We start from the raw sequence: 14,849 nt of genomic DNA on the forward strand, positions 1-14,849 counted from the left end.
CTACTTCAAATTTTTATTTTTTCACCCCTACCCTTGACCCTCCCCCCACCCCCTAAACAAAAATTTAAGTTTATTTTTAAAAAATATTTTCAACTTCAAAATTGTTGAGATATATACTATTAATTATATGTTTAGATATATTATTTAGAGTAAATTTTAGGATAGTAAACATAAAAATTATATTAGCGCGATTTGTATAAATCACAACAATTTGTATAAACGGTCGTCTGTGTCTATGAAAATTGTGTTTATATATGTTCTTTGTGTTAGACTAGAGTGGCGAGCGAGATTAGAAGATAGAGGAGAGAAGTGAGCAAGAGAGGACAGAGAGTGGAGAGAGGTGAATTGTATATGTAACCAGTTAGATAATTGTATATATGTAATCACTATGTATATATATCAACAATTGTGTTTGTATATCTGCATAAAATTTGAATTTGTATACAATTGAATCAAGTTAAAACATTTGTATGTGTATATTAAATATCTCCCGCTTTATACAAACACAAAATGTACATTGTATTTGTGTAATTTGTATTTGTATAAAGCGAGAGAGAAAGACAAAAGAGAACTGGGTAGGGGAAGATTCGTATTAGTATAATTATAAGTGTATAGGATGGAGATATATATATGTATTTATATTTGTATAAACAGTCTCTTTCGATTTATACAAACACAAACACAATTTATATATTTGTGTTTGTATAAAAGTGAGAGAGGTGAGCGAGAGAATTGAGCGTGGCAAGCGAGATTCGGAGGGAGAGAGGCGAGAATGACAATGTGTTTGCTACAAATTAGGATTAAATGAAATTGTAGCTATAACATTTATTTTGAATTAATAGTTTGCTATAATGCACAATTTTCTCTATTATTTATTATAGAATAATTATTTATTCAGTTTTAATATATCATATATTCATTTAGGGTGTCTGTTACTTATATAGTAGATGATTTAGTGAATAGGATTTTAGCTTATACCCAGAACATTAAATCTCGATTTTTATAAGTATTAAGTTTTTTATTCACAATCTAAGATGAAAATTGGACATGTGACTTGTACGATTGTAGCACAAGATTGTATGCAATTTATCTTGATTATGTGAATGATATAGTTCCAACTTCTTGTGCTAGTCATTTTGTACGTATTGAATGAGATCGACCATAGATAGTTGTTTTAGACTGACTGACAAAAACATGCATATTCTCTATACTGTTAAATGTACTTATATTCTTAATCCTGATATCAAATTATTAATTATCATTTTGATTTATTAAAATGCTAGATTTTGAGATGGGTCAATACGTCTGGTAGATTGGATGATAGTAATATACATTAGTGAAATAATAAGTTAGTTGATGAAATCCATGTCTCGATATAAAGATCGATGATATGCCTTTTTGAGAAGCTTATAAGTTTTCATTTTGTTAAATCTTGCCAAGTGAATTTTTGAATCCGACACATGAAATAAGTTAAATAGTGCTCTAAAGGAAATTAATCATTAAATTAAATTCGTCAGTAATTTAATTTATTGATTAGTGTCTGTAATCTTAACATGGAGAATTACATTAGTGTTTAATGAAATTTTTTTGGAATATAATTAGAGGAGTGTAATTATCAACTTTTTGTGAAATCATTGAAAAATTCTTAAAACTTTATACATGCGAAATTGTGTCAATACATGAATTGATAATTATGATTAATAAATAAAAGTTATTGACGTAATCTATTTATTCGAGACATCAAGATATACTTAATGTATCATGTATAAGTTGTCCTACATAAGTGTATACTAATTAAAATTATTTACTAAATGAGATTGTGTTAGTGAATACCGTATTTAGAAAGATTATATCGTTCTCTATCGTTTTATAATGCCACACATTCTTAAGTTGAATGATAAATTTACAAGAAAAGTAGGATAGGGGGTAGAGTTTCATGAAAATATAGAGTAGAAGATGAAGAATAATTACTAGTATTAAATAAGTAATAAATAAAGATAAAATGAGAAGAGAATATTAAAGTAACAATGCAATGAATTTAAACAATACCGTATAATAGAAAATAAGTAACAATCGAAACAGAATATATGGAGATTTCTTACCGCTGCAGTCATATATGGTCGAGATAGTTATTCATATTTCAGTTATGAATTAGAGTTAGTTAGACGTTTTATTTTATTAAGTGCCAGCTGTAGCAGTAGTTAGTTATTCTAGGAACTTTCTCCCTTGCTTATATAAGTAGATAGCTTGTATTGTTTCATTGTTTTGATTCTCTCAGTTTATAAAATACAAAAGCAGTTCTTCTTCTTTCCTTTTGTGTTAGTCATCAATGGCATCGTTCACCATTAGAGAGGATCAATCCAAGCTCAGTGAGTTGGGTTTAACAGTATACAACAGACATTTTTCTTTCTCTCGTCAAATAACTATTTCTCTCATGTCACCATTTTTCTGTACTAGTGCACAATCAATAATCATGCCTGGAAGAAGCTTCACAATACCGAGAAATCAAGCAAGAATCAATATACCCAGAAATCAAGCAAGAAACAAAGAACCCAGAAGAAAAAATCAACAGAAACCCATCTCAGAAACTTGCCCCAAAAACTCCACCATTTCTTCTACCCATGAAAGCCCAACAACACCCATCGCTAAAAAGAAGAAGAATTTCACACCATTTAGGGCAACTTCACAAGTCTCTGTCCCTGCACCAATTGCTTATTGGCAATCCAAGAAGAAGAAGCAGAAGCTGAGAATCAAGACCCTTAAATTTGTTGATGGAGATTCAACTTTTTCCACCCACAGTAGTTGTTGCAGAAAAGGAAGAAAAACAAGACACTCATGTATGGCTGCTTCTTTTGATGATTTTGTTGTTTCAAGAAAACCCATTTCTGCTAAAGGGAGAGTTGATATTGACACGATTACGCCCGTGGAGGTAGTAATTTTATAATTTTGCCATGTATTATTGCTTCTCATGTTCTTTTTACTATTTTTCTTTTTGAAATTTTTGGATTGTGACTAGAACAGTAATAGTTTTGTATGCAGTAAGAAATGATTAAATTATCCATTCTCTAATTGATATTCGATATCGAACCTCTTCAAATAAATAATAGGATCAGAGGGAGTAAATTGTTACGTATCATTCATCGAATGAAACGGGTTCAAATGGAGCAAGAATATAAAATTGAATTCATATATAGGGACTATTTATGACTTGTGGCTTTGGAGTATCTTGTATCTTGGGAGTATCTGCAGTTGAATGCATAGATGTTGAATGTGTATGTGTTAGTAAAGTGAAGTGAAATTATGTTTTCTCATGTGCTTGAATATCTAGCCTATCTGGTGGTCTTGTGAGTGTGTATTTATAGTTTATGATTAGCATTTTATTTAGTAAGAAATGTTGTTTGCCATTTGTGTACAGTTTTGCCCATATTAGTACAGTTTTGCATATTCAGTTTGGTGTTAAGGGATTTTTCGGATAATTATTGGGTCTTCGGTAAGCTTTTCACTGAATCTGATATGCTTCCAAAGCAAACTCAAAACTGCTAATTTGTGGTGGCCCTCATTTTGTCAGTAATGTTTTCAATTGTGTTGACACGAATGTCTTCTACTCCTCACACTTATATACAGCACAGGCAATAATATAACAGGGTAAATTCTTGTTGATTTGGTAGCTGCAATCCCAAGATATGTTCCTGTTAAATTTTACCCTGCCATCGTAGTGTTCTTTTCGGAGAATAACATGAGTAGACTTGATAGAGAAGCTGTAGAAACTTGTCCTCAAGTTTAAGTTGACGTACCCTAACTTGAGAGTTCAGAGTGACAACTTACTTGCAATGAAAGTCACTGACCAGACTAATGCTCTGCTAAAGCAATAGTGGATTTTGGCAAAGTCTTAAGCATGTTTGTTATTGACAGCATGCAGCTTGTCCTGATCGATACCGAATCCTATGGATATTGCATCATGTAGTTTGTGGATTTTATCAGTTATTCACCTTATATAAACCTTTCAATTTAGTAATATTAGAGGAGCTTTCAGTCACTATTCAATTTAGTTTAACGGGAGGAAGAACAGATTGTCCTGATCGATACCCAAGCTTGAGGCTTAATTAATGTGGATAACATGTCATTTGAGGAAAGACATTTCCTTGGATCTCTCCGTCTTTGTGACAATATCTTTGTGCTAACGATAAGTACCCTTTGCTAACAGGAATTGGTGGAACCGGGGATGGAATTGGATCTGTGAGTACAGGATTGAAAGAAGACGAGATAACTCAATGTGTTAGGAGAACTAAGCCTTTCTCTTTTATCTCATTTAGGCACAGAAATGGAGAAAAAGTGTAGCATTTGTCAGGTTTGTGATATATTTGTGTTCGTTAGTCTCAAAACATCGTCTAAAAGAAAAGTTGATTGCTCTAACAATTAAACTATCTTTTTCTGGTTTTCCAAAATACAGGAAGAAATGGACAAGCTGGGTTGTGGACACTTGTATCATATCGACTGCATATCACAGTGGCTGATGCACAAAAATAATTGTCCCGTCTGTAAAACTGCCGCCATGTCATCCTGTTGATTTCATATTCCTTTTGTATATAGCCTTTGTGCATCCTGAAACTGATGGCTCTTTTGTTTCTGTCCAATATGAGACAAAACAATCTTCTTGTTCTCTTTTAATTACAAACCTTCAATCGTACATTACTCCTACCAGATAATGAACTTTTACGCGTGATGTTGATTTGTGGCTGCGTTTCTATTTTCATCTTCAGTTTTGTCATTGCTTCTCATAAATGTCTGCATTTAGCTTCAGTGTAGAAATAGGTCATGTTTGTCTTGAATATCATCTTATTTAAAACAAAAATTCTCACTCATTTAAATGTGTTCTTTTTTGGGGCCTGAGAATGGGACAATTTGCCACCAAATGATTGTTTCTTCCAAAATAATTACAGTAAAATGGGAAATTTTATGTTTGTACCTTGCCAACTCAAAAATATTAAATGCATGCAACCCTTCTATTCTATGCGTAGAAACAATTTCAAAAAATATTTTCTACTCTAGTAAAAATAAAGATATTTCTCAAAAACATTTTTCATTCATAAATCAAACACTAAAAAAAAAATTCGGAAAATATTCTCTACTCACGAACCTAACATGAGAAAATAAGTAAAAAAAATCTACTTGTTTTCCAGGAAAACATTTTCTATGGAAAACATTATTTTCCTTCATACCAAACACACCCTAAGTGTAAAATTCTCTTTTCATAGCTCTCCCATGGTCCCATTTGCGGGCACAGTTGAAATACTATTGTTTTGTAGAGGTATTATTTAATTAATAATTTTTTTTAATTAATTTAAAAAGTGTTTTAAAATTCAATAAAGGTTAATTTTGATTTCATCAAAATGATTGTATCATATTTATTGAATTCACATTAAAAATAATTATTATTGTACATTAAGTACAATAAAAACATCAAAATCATTATTTCTTTTACTAAATTAAGTATCTTATTTATTGAATTCCTATAAAAAAAATCATTATACATGTATGATTCATTGTAATATATTTTTTTGTTAAAACATTTATTGTAAAATAAATTCAATCATTCATTGTAAAAAATAAATTCATTATACATAAAGTCATTATTTTTTAATAATCAAATATATTCATTATATCTTTACTAAAAACATCCAATGTATGATGATGAGAGAATAAATTATATAAGAAACGTAGGAAATTTTACGAAACCATATCCAAAAATGGCTTCTCATTTAAAGGGTGTCAGAATTAGAAAAGTAATAATAAAAACCAAATCCATTTACAACTCAAAGCTATATAATTGTGCAGAAAAGAAAGTTCCATTCATTTACTATTGCAAAATGGATGTAGTTTTCATGGGTTGTTCTTTTATTCTCTCTGTTCTGTTGATTATTCTCTTTAGAAGGATGCATTGTAGTAGAAGACAACAAAACAATAGTTGCAGTACTGTGGTATCAATGGAGGATAGGCTTAGCCAATTGCCAGATGAAGTAATTGTATCAATTCTGTCTCAAATGACAATTAGAGAGCAGTCCTAACAAGTTCCCTTGCAATTCAATGGCACTATCTCTGGATGCATGTCACACGTCTCAAATTCGATGTTTCACAGTTTATTACATGGAAGATGTTTTATTATCCAAGGCTATGCAGAAACGAAGGGATGAAGCATATCAATTTGATTAACAATGTTTTGGATTTCCACAAGGGTGGTCACTTAGAAGAATTCACTCTCTCGTTTCCTTTTCATAAGCATTTTAAGCGTGTAATCGATAAATGTCTCAACTTTGTAGTATCAAAGAAAGAGGTTGAAATCTTTCAACTAGACTTGTCACTCAGTAAAAACGAGCATAGGCGTTATACCTTTCCGTTTAAGCTCATCTCAAGTTTTAGATCAAATTTATCGCCATTTGTTAGTCTCAAAATTCTGGCTTTCAACAACGTTGATGTTGACAATCGGGTGGTCAACTTTTTCATCTTCAACTGTCCCCTTCTTGAGAAACTATCTATTAATGAATCACGACTGTTGACTCACCTGGAAATTGTTGGACCATCATGTTTCAACTTGAAAAATTTGGAACTATGTCATTGCATTAATTTAGATTTCATCAAGATCCATAACGTCAATCTTGTCTCTTTTAAATACATATATAGGATGGAAATCAAATTTGCTTCTCGAGAATGTTACTTCAGTTCTTACTATTGATTTCAAGATGAGTAGAGCATTGATCTGTGAACTTGTTCATACGTTTACAACCTATTTCACTCTACTGACGACACTTTCACTTGAATTTAGTTATATGTCAATGGTAAGCAAATATATATTAATGTATTCCATAAAGAAAGCTTGATTTTACTCTTGTAATTTTTAATTTGTTTGATTATTCCAGGATCTTCATTTTCTTGATCATGCTTTACCAAAGTTCAACAATCTCAGAGTTCTTGTGTTGACACTCTCAGGCATGGAGGATGTTTCCCCACTTGGTATTACTCCACTAATAGAAGCCTCTCCATATTTGCAAAAACTGCATATTGAGGTACGTATGAGTTTATTCTTTAACCCTATTCTTATGTTATTTTTCATAAATACTTTTTTCGTTTTTAATATATATGACATAATTTGATTAGGTACAGTTTTAAAATAACAACTTTTGAAGTTTAATTATACATAGGCTGGATGGCTGGCTTAAACATATCATTACAGTTGTTTAATTAACTATAAGAATTTGTCATTAAAGGTATAATTGATAATTCAAGTTAAATTATTTTGAAATTTTAATAGGTAGTTTTCTTTTTCAAAACAGGAAATAAGGACATAGTATCATATAAAGTGAAATAGGAGTAAATAATTTTTATTTATTGTACTTTAAACTCATTCAATAATACACAGGTTTATTTCCGCCCCATCACCTGTTTATCAAAAGTTGCCTTTGAAGGTTTAAGATTTCCATAAAAATCAGCCAGAAGTTTGAGAAAAGATATAAAAAATTAAAACAAAAATTAATCCTATTATTTTATTGTAGAAAAGAATGATATCCAATTTATAGAAGTACAAAACATTTTCCTCCAAAAAAGAGTTATCTGAATATGGAAGATTTTTTCTTCCATAAATTATTTATTATATTAAAATAACATGGGTTTAAAGAAACTAAATCCAAACTAATAATTACTAAATATTAAGAATTTAGTACTAATAAGTTTCCTACTTATTCTCACGTTTAATCTGTTTTTCCTTGTTATTTTAACGAATGCCAATTGTATTGACTGTTAACCTTCAACCAAAAACAAAATTATTCATTCCTTTTTTTTTTATCATAGTCACATGTATATCTATGGAATAAGAAAGTATTTTCATTATTGGTTTATGTAAATTAAACTCAATTGCAATTATGTTAGAAAAAATGTTTTCCTTGGCTTCATAGGAGTTATATTTTACTTACCTTTTTTTTCCATTTCAGCTTGCATGGCATGAAACGACAATCTCCAAAAATAGAATTATACGAAAAAAGTGTCCCCATCAACATCTCAAAGAAGTTAAATATAGTGGTTACCTTGGTGGTTTTGTTGATATGGTACTTGCAACTTACCTTATTGAAAATAGTGTGGTGCTTGAAACATTCATTATTGATCCTTTCAAATATGATGCTCAAGAAGCAAGAGGTCAAGCTCAATGACAACTACAAGGAAAAATTCCCAAACGAGTCAAGCTAGTGATCCTTTCAGGGTTGTTGGGTTGCTGATTGAAGTTATGAAGAAATTAATGCATAATTTTATTTAGAAGTTAATTATTTATGTATTAGTTATTTCACATTTTACCATGCATAATATAATACATACATTTTCTCGTAGCTTATACATGTATTAGCTATGTGAGTTTCTAAATTATAAACCAAATGCTGAATTGATTTTCATATTGTCATCTAAAGTTCTGGTGGGGCTCAAAATTCTTTATTTGATGATGATAAATATGTAGGCTATCACTTACGAAAATGGAGTTATAATCTAAATCATCTTACTTATGCAGATGATATTATTATCTTTACATCAACTAATGCATATTCTTTTAAGAAAATAGTATCAATTCTATAGGATTATGATGAGACCCAATCTGGTCACAAAGTGAATAAGATAAAAATTCAATTTATCTATATCAGAATGCAGCATCGGAAGATAGACAACTAGTGGAAGATTGTACAAGTATAAAAAGGGGTCAGTTTCCTTTTAAGTATCTTAATTGTCCTAAACTCATTCAAGGAAAAGAAAAGAGCACTATGCAGAGCTTATTTAACGAGTGAAGTCAAAATTGTAAGCATGGAAAGGAAATATGTTAACATATGGAGGTAAAGAGGTATTACCAGTGTTTTACTAAGTGTTCCTATTCATGTTCTTTCTGCTATTATTCCTCATAGTTGTGTCTAAAAGGAAGTTCATAGGATTGCTACATTCTTTTGGAGTAATAAAGTCACAAGAAGGAGTAAACATTGGGCTACTGGCGAGAAGATATACTTACCTAAACTAGAAGGTGGCTTAGGGTTTAGGACTATGTTTGATATCTCAAAAGCTATATAAACTGCGGTGGAGATGTAGAACCCAAAATATCCTACAATGCAATTTTATGGGGATTAAGTATTGCAAGAAACAATTTCTTACACTTGTTCAATGGAGAGGGTGTAACACCCGGGAAAATTTTTAAGCTAAGACTCGAACCATTCTTTGTAGTGAGTAAGTTTTTACCAAGGAATTTAAATTTTTCTAAGTGTTAAGGTCACTAGATATAACATCTTGAGTTTCAAAAAAAATAAATAAAGAGAATTCATTCAAGTCATTCCTAGGTTCTTCTAAGTTTTGGGTCAACTTAAAATGACCATAACCTTCAGTACATGATGAGTTAGGTGGCCCATAAGATATTCAATGAAAGGTCTTTGAATTATCTTTCCAACGCCACTGTGTTTGCTAAGTTTCGAGTTCGGATGAGTGAGATATGCCCTTTTGAAGTCAGGTTGTCCAGTTAAGGAAAGTTACCCAAAAACAGTGATGGGTATTTTGGTCTTTTCATTACCAAATCAGATTTAATTTATTTTTAGTAAGGTCTTAAGGGTCTAATCCTATTAGGTTCAGTTTTATAATCCTAATATATGCCTAGGATTTTAGTTGTGAGTTCAAGAAGAGAAAGCAAGAGAAAAGAGGAGAAAAGAGGAAAGGATCAAGGCGTTCGTCGAGGTTCTTGAGTTTTGTTGTGGATTTTCGCCATGGGTTTGATCCCTAAGAGGTATGTAAGCTTCCATAGTGTTGAGTTTATTCACCCACACGCCAATCATGAGTTTCTTTTGCGAATCTATCCATAAATATTGAGCAATTTAATTTATTGATGAGTTCTTGGTAAGTGTTCTTGATGTTTCCTTATCGATTAAGTTTTGATGTAAGATTCTACTTGGGTCAACTTCAAAAATATAAAGAGTTACGTGACCCATAACCTATTAAATTAAAGGTATTTGAATCTACTTTCCAACGCCACCAATTTCGCATCAATCCAATTTCTGAATAAAAAGTTATGACTATTTTAGTAACATATACAGTGTTGTTACGAATTTAGCCGACGGGAAAACATTAAAAAGGGTTGTTTTTATCTTTTATACCTCCAAAAAAACTCTAAACGAATTTCTTGACTAATAAAACGCTCAAAACAATCAGATTTTCATCTTTTAATCCATCATTCTCTTCACTCTCAAACCTTAGGGCAAAACCCTAAGGAAAAAAAACAAAGTAGAAGACTTCATTCAAGATTCTTTCAATCTTAGATTCTTCTTCAATGTAAGTCTTTCTCCAAGAATTCCTTCTTTCCAACTCAAATTCCTCCATACAATTATGAATCACTAATGAAAATCATAATTCTTGGCCATACAGATTTCAAGAAACTAATTCAAGAATCTCAAAAAAGATTTTCTTGATTGTTTACCTTCAAGCTAGGGTTTCAAGGCTTTTAATCAAGTTCTTTTTCAAAATTCTTCAACATTCTTCGAAAACCTTGTTCTTCCAGGTATGTAAGGCTATCATAGTGTTGGACTAGTTCGTCCTCACGCCCTACATCTTCTTTCAAATCAGTAAAAGAGAAATCTAGGATTCTACCCCTAGATTTGAGTATTCTTGAGATAAGTTGATTTGAGTTCTTGAGTTCATGAGTTCATGGTTCTTTTTAAAATTCTATTCCTAATTATTAAGAATTAGTACTAATAAGTTTCCTACTTATTCTCACGTTTAATCTATTTTTCCTTGTTATTTTAACCAATGCCAATTGTATTGACTATTAACCTTCAATCAAAAAAAAAAAAAACTTGTTCTTTCCTTTCTTCTTTTTTTTTATTATAGTCACATATATCAATGGAATAAGAAATTCTTTTCACTATTGCTATATGTAAATTAAACTCAAATGCGATTATGTTAGAAAAAATATTTTCCTTGGCTTCATACGAGTTATATTTTACTTACCTTTTTTTTCCTTTTCAGCTTGAATGGTATGAAACGACAATCTCCAAAAATAGAATTATACGGAAAAAGTGTCTCCATCAACATCTCAAAGAAGTTAAATATAGTGGTTACCTTGGTGGTTTTGTTGATATGGTACTTGCAATTTACCTTATTGAAAATAGTGTGACTCTTGAAACATTCATTATTGATCCTTTCAAATATGATGCTCAAGAAGCAAGAGGTCGGGATCGACGACACTACAAGGAAAAATTCCCAAACGAGTCAAGCTAGTGTTCCTTTAGGGGTTGTTGGGTTGATGATTAGAGTTATGAAGAAATTAATGTATTATTTTATTTAGAGGTTAATTATTTATGTATTAGTTATTTCACATTTTACCATGCATAAAATAATACATACATTTTCGCGAGCTTATACATGTATTAGCTATGTGAGTTTCTAAATTATAAACCAAATGTTGAATTGATTTTCATATTGTCATCTAAAGTTCTGACTATGGATCTGACCTCTTTATTTGATGATGATGTTGGCTATCATTTACCAAAATGGAGTTATAATCTAAATAATCTTATTTATGCAAATGATACTATTATCTTTACATCAACTAATGCATATTCTTTAAAGAAAATAGTATCAATTGTATAGGATTATGAGACACAATATGGTCACAAAGTGAATAATGATAAAAATTCAATTTATCTACATCAAAATGTAGCAACGGAAGATAGACAAGTAGTGGAAGATTGTACAAACATAAAAAGGGGTCAGTTTCCTTTTAAATGTCTGAATCGTCGTAAATTCATTCAAGGAAAAGAAAAGAGCACTATTCAGAGCTTATTCAACGAGTGAAGTCAAAATTGTAAGCATGGAAAGGAAATATGTTAACATATGGAGGTAAAGAGGTATTACCCATGTTTTACTAAGTGTTCATATCCACGTTCTTTCTGCTATTGTTCCTCCTAGTTTTGTCTTAAAGGAATTTCATAGGATTTTTGCTACATTCTTTTGGAGTAATAAAGTCACATGAAGTTGTAAACATGGGCTACTTCGGAGAATATATATTTACCTAAACTAGAAGGTGGCATAGGGTTTAGGACTATGTTTGATATCTCAAAAGCTATATAAACTGTGGTGGAGATTTAGAACCCAAAATATCCTATAATCCAATTTTATGTGGATTAATTAAGTATTGCAAGAAGAAGATTCTTACACTTGTTTAATGGAGAGGGGGATCTTAGGTGTGGAAGAATATGTTGCAGAATAGAGAATGTATTGAACAAATTTTATGGTGGGAACCTAAGGGAGGGACTATGCTTAGTCCATTATATCTTCAGCATACAAATGTACAAATATGTCATCCAATGATTGATGTTAAGATTTTCTTGAAGGAAGCTGATTGAGATTATGATAATATACAGCGTCACTTGCTAGAAAATGCGCTTAATCATGTTAGATTGCACATGGATCATGTCAAGTTGTTTGATAATTTACTGTTAAGAGTGCTTGGGATTTGTTAAGAAGAAAGGAGGAATTTACAACTTACCTTACACTAAAAATTTATTGTTAAGAGTGGTTTTGCTGACAGGGTAGCGCTTGAAACATTCATTATTGATCCTTACAAATATGATGCTCAAGAGCAAGAGTTCGGGTTCGGAACAACTACAAGGAAAAATTCCCAAACGAGTCAAGCTAGTGATCCTTTAAGGGGTTGTTGGGTTGCTGATTAGAATCGTAAATATTAGTAATATAGGAATTAATTATGAAGAAATCAATATGTTATATTCCGATATTCGTTATGCATAGGTCAATTATTTATGTATTAATTATTGGGATCATTATGCCTTACAGCCGTTTTAGTAAATTTTTTGACAACGAAAATGGCCTTTTATCTATTCCGGCACATTTGGAGATGATTTTTTTAATAAAAAAAATCTTTTTAAATTTTTAAGGCATCTATTATGTCTTCCTTCTTCTTCTTCTTCCACGATCTACTCCATTTTTTTCTTTAAAATTTGATGTATCGTAAACATGAATGATTTCGAGTGAATTGTATATCAAAAGACTCAAAACATTGAGAGGATTTCAAATCTAAAATTTAGAACTATTTAGAAGTGATTTTGAATTGATCGAGATTGAGTAGTTAGTGTATAGTTCATGTATAGACTGAACTATTCAATTGTTCTATGACAAGTGCTTTTGTGTCAACCAAGCTACAATAGTGTAGATACTTGTGGACAATATTCCTTCTTCAAATAGAGGAAAGCAAAATTAATAATGAAGTGGAAACCACTTGAAGATAAATTTTATACAGAAACAAAAGGGTGAAACTTAAGTCACAAAGAAACAAGCTATCTTCCAAATAAAACACTCAAGTATTACAGGCTACACTCTGAATACACCCTCAGTCTATGTTGCTCGGACTCTTTAAAAATATCAACGGGTGCGTGTATTTTTGAAGGATCTGACACAGATGGGCAACATTTTTGGAGAGTCCGATCAACTTAGCCCTCAGTGAACTCGTTATGTCATAACAATTTCTAAAGTGGATGATTTAAGCATCTACATCAGTTTCCTTTCTTTTCTCTCTTATAGATTGATAGTGGAGATCCCTGGTAAAACTTGTAGTGGTATCCAAGAAGTAGAGAACAATCGACATTACACAGCAACTTACAAACATCGGTATGGGACCAAATATCCAAAGGAAGAGAGGAAATTAAATGACAAATAAAATGCTTGTAGTCCAAGTGACCGAAACATGCTCACTCGGTTCAAATTCCTTGCGACATACTCTATAGAATCAGATCTTTCTTTGAAGGTACGCACAGTAGCTGAAACAAACTCGATTTCCAACACAAACACTGATATATATAATTCACTGAATATAAGTTACAATGTAGAATACGCACAACAAAGTAATAACACACTAATTATGGATAGATTAACATAGAAGAAGGTAACTAGAAGAGGATGAGATACTAGAACAAAGAAAGGGGATGAAAGATAATTGAAAGCTAAAGCTTGACATAATTTGCATAACCGTTCATTCCAACTCCTAGTCTTTTTTAACAAATGGTAATTGGGCCGGGATCCCAAATAAAACTCTCTAATATTTTACTCAGCCCAATAGTTATAAGTGAATCAGTCCTATTCACCATTTTTATCCCATAGGCCCTTACGGAGCCAGCTTGGTTCACAACAGTAGCTAAGAAGCTAACATGGGCGTAGTACCTGATAGATTGAACATTGCAGAGAAATGCAACTAGAAAGCAAAGCAAGATGGTAAAATTTTTTATAGAAGATATCATAGATGTTTTATTCCCATACAGTAGCTCAGAGTGCAATCAAACAAACAAGAATGTCATGGCTCATGGTCGTAGTGACTATTTAACAGACCTTCATGACAACAAATAACCTTATTACTATTGTTGCTCTATGAAGACAAGTAAATTTCTGTGATTAAAATCGTCATTAACATTCGTACTTCTATGATACTCATTTTGTGGATATTGTAGGCCTCTAAGGCCCATTACTATTCTCTATAACCTGCCTTTCACTTCATATGCCTTTATACGCTTCTTCTTAATTGTGACCATATTGGTTTCATAGATATTGGGATTTCACTTTGTTCCAACAGAATCAATACAAAATAATTTCAAGTTCTTATAGGATTAGCAACCTTTAAACCATTTTTACATAAAAGTGTGGAGATTTGACCTTCTGCACAATCCAACAAAGTAGTCATTGCTCGGAAAGCAACGTATATAGTACACAGCCCAAACTATGCTTGTCATAAGTCAAGGACGGGTCACATAGGAACACTACTAAAAAAACAGTGAATACCG

At 31.5% G+C, this 14,849-nt stretch overlaps 1 pseudogene; it reads left to right on the forward strand.

Annotated features, from left to right (window-relative positions):
- Positions 1–2,289: 2,289 nt before the first annotated feature.
- LOC125861315 (uncharacterized) lies at positions 2,290–4,567 on the forward strand (annotated as a pseudogene).
- Positions 4,568–14,849: the final 10,282 nt, after the last annotated feature.

This window comes from Solanum stenotomum, chromosome 4 (genome assembly GCF_019186545.1).
Source record: "Solanum stenotomum isolate F172 chromosome 4, ASM1918654v1, whole genome shotgun sequence".
NCBI classification, from domain to species: Eukaryota; Viridiplantae; Streptophyta; class Magnoliopsida; order Solanales; family Solanaceae; genus Solanum; species Solanum stenotomum.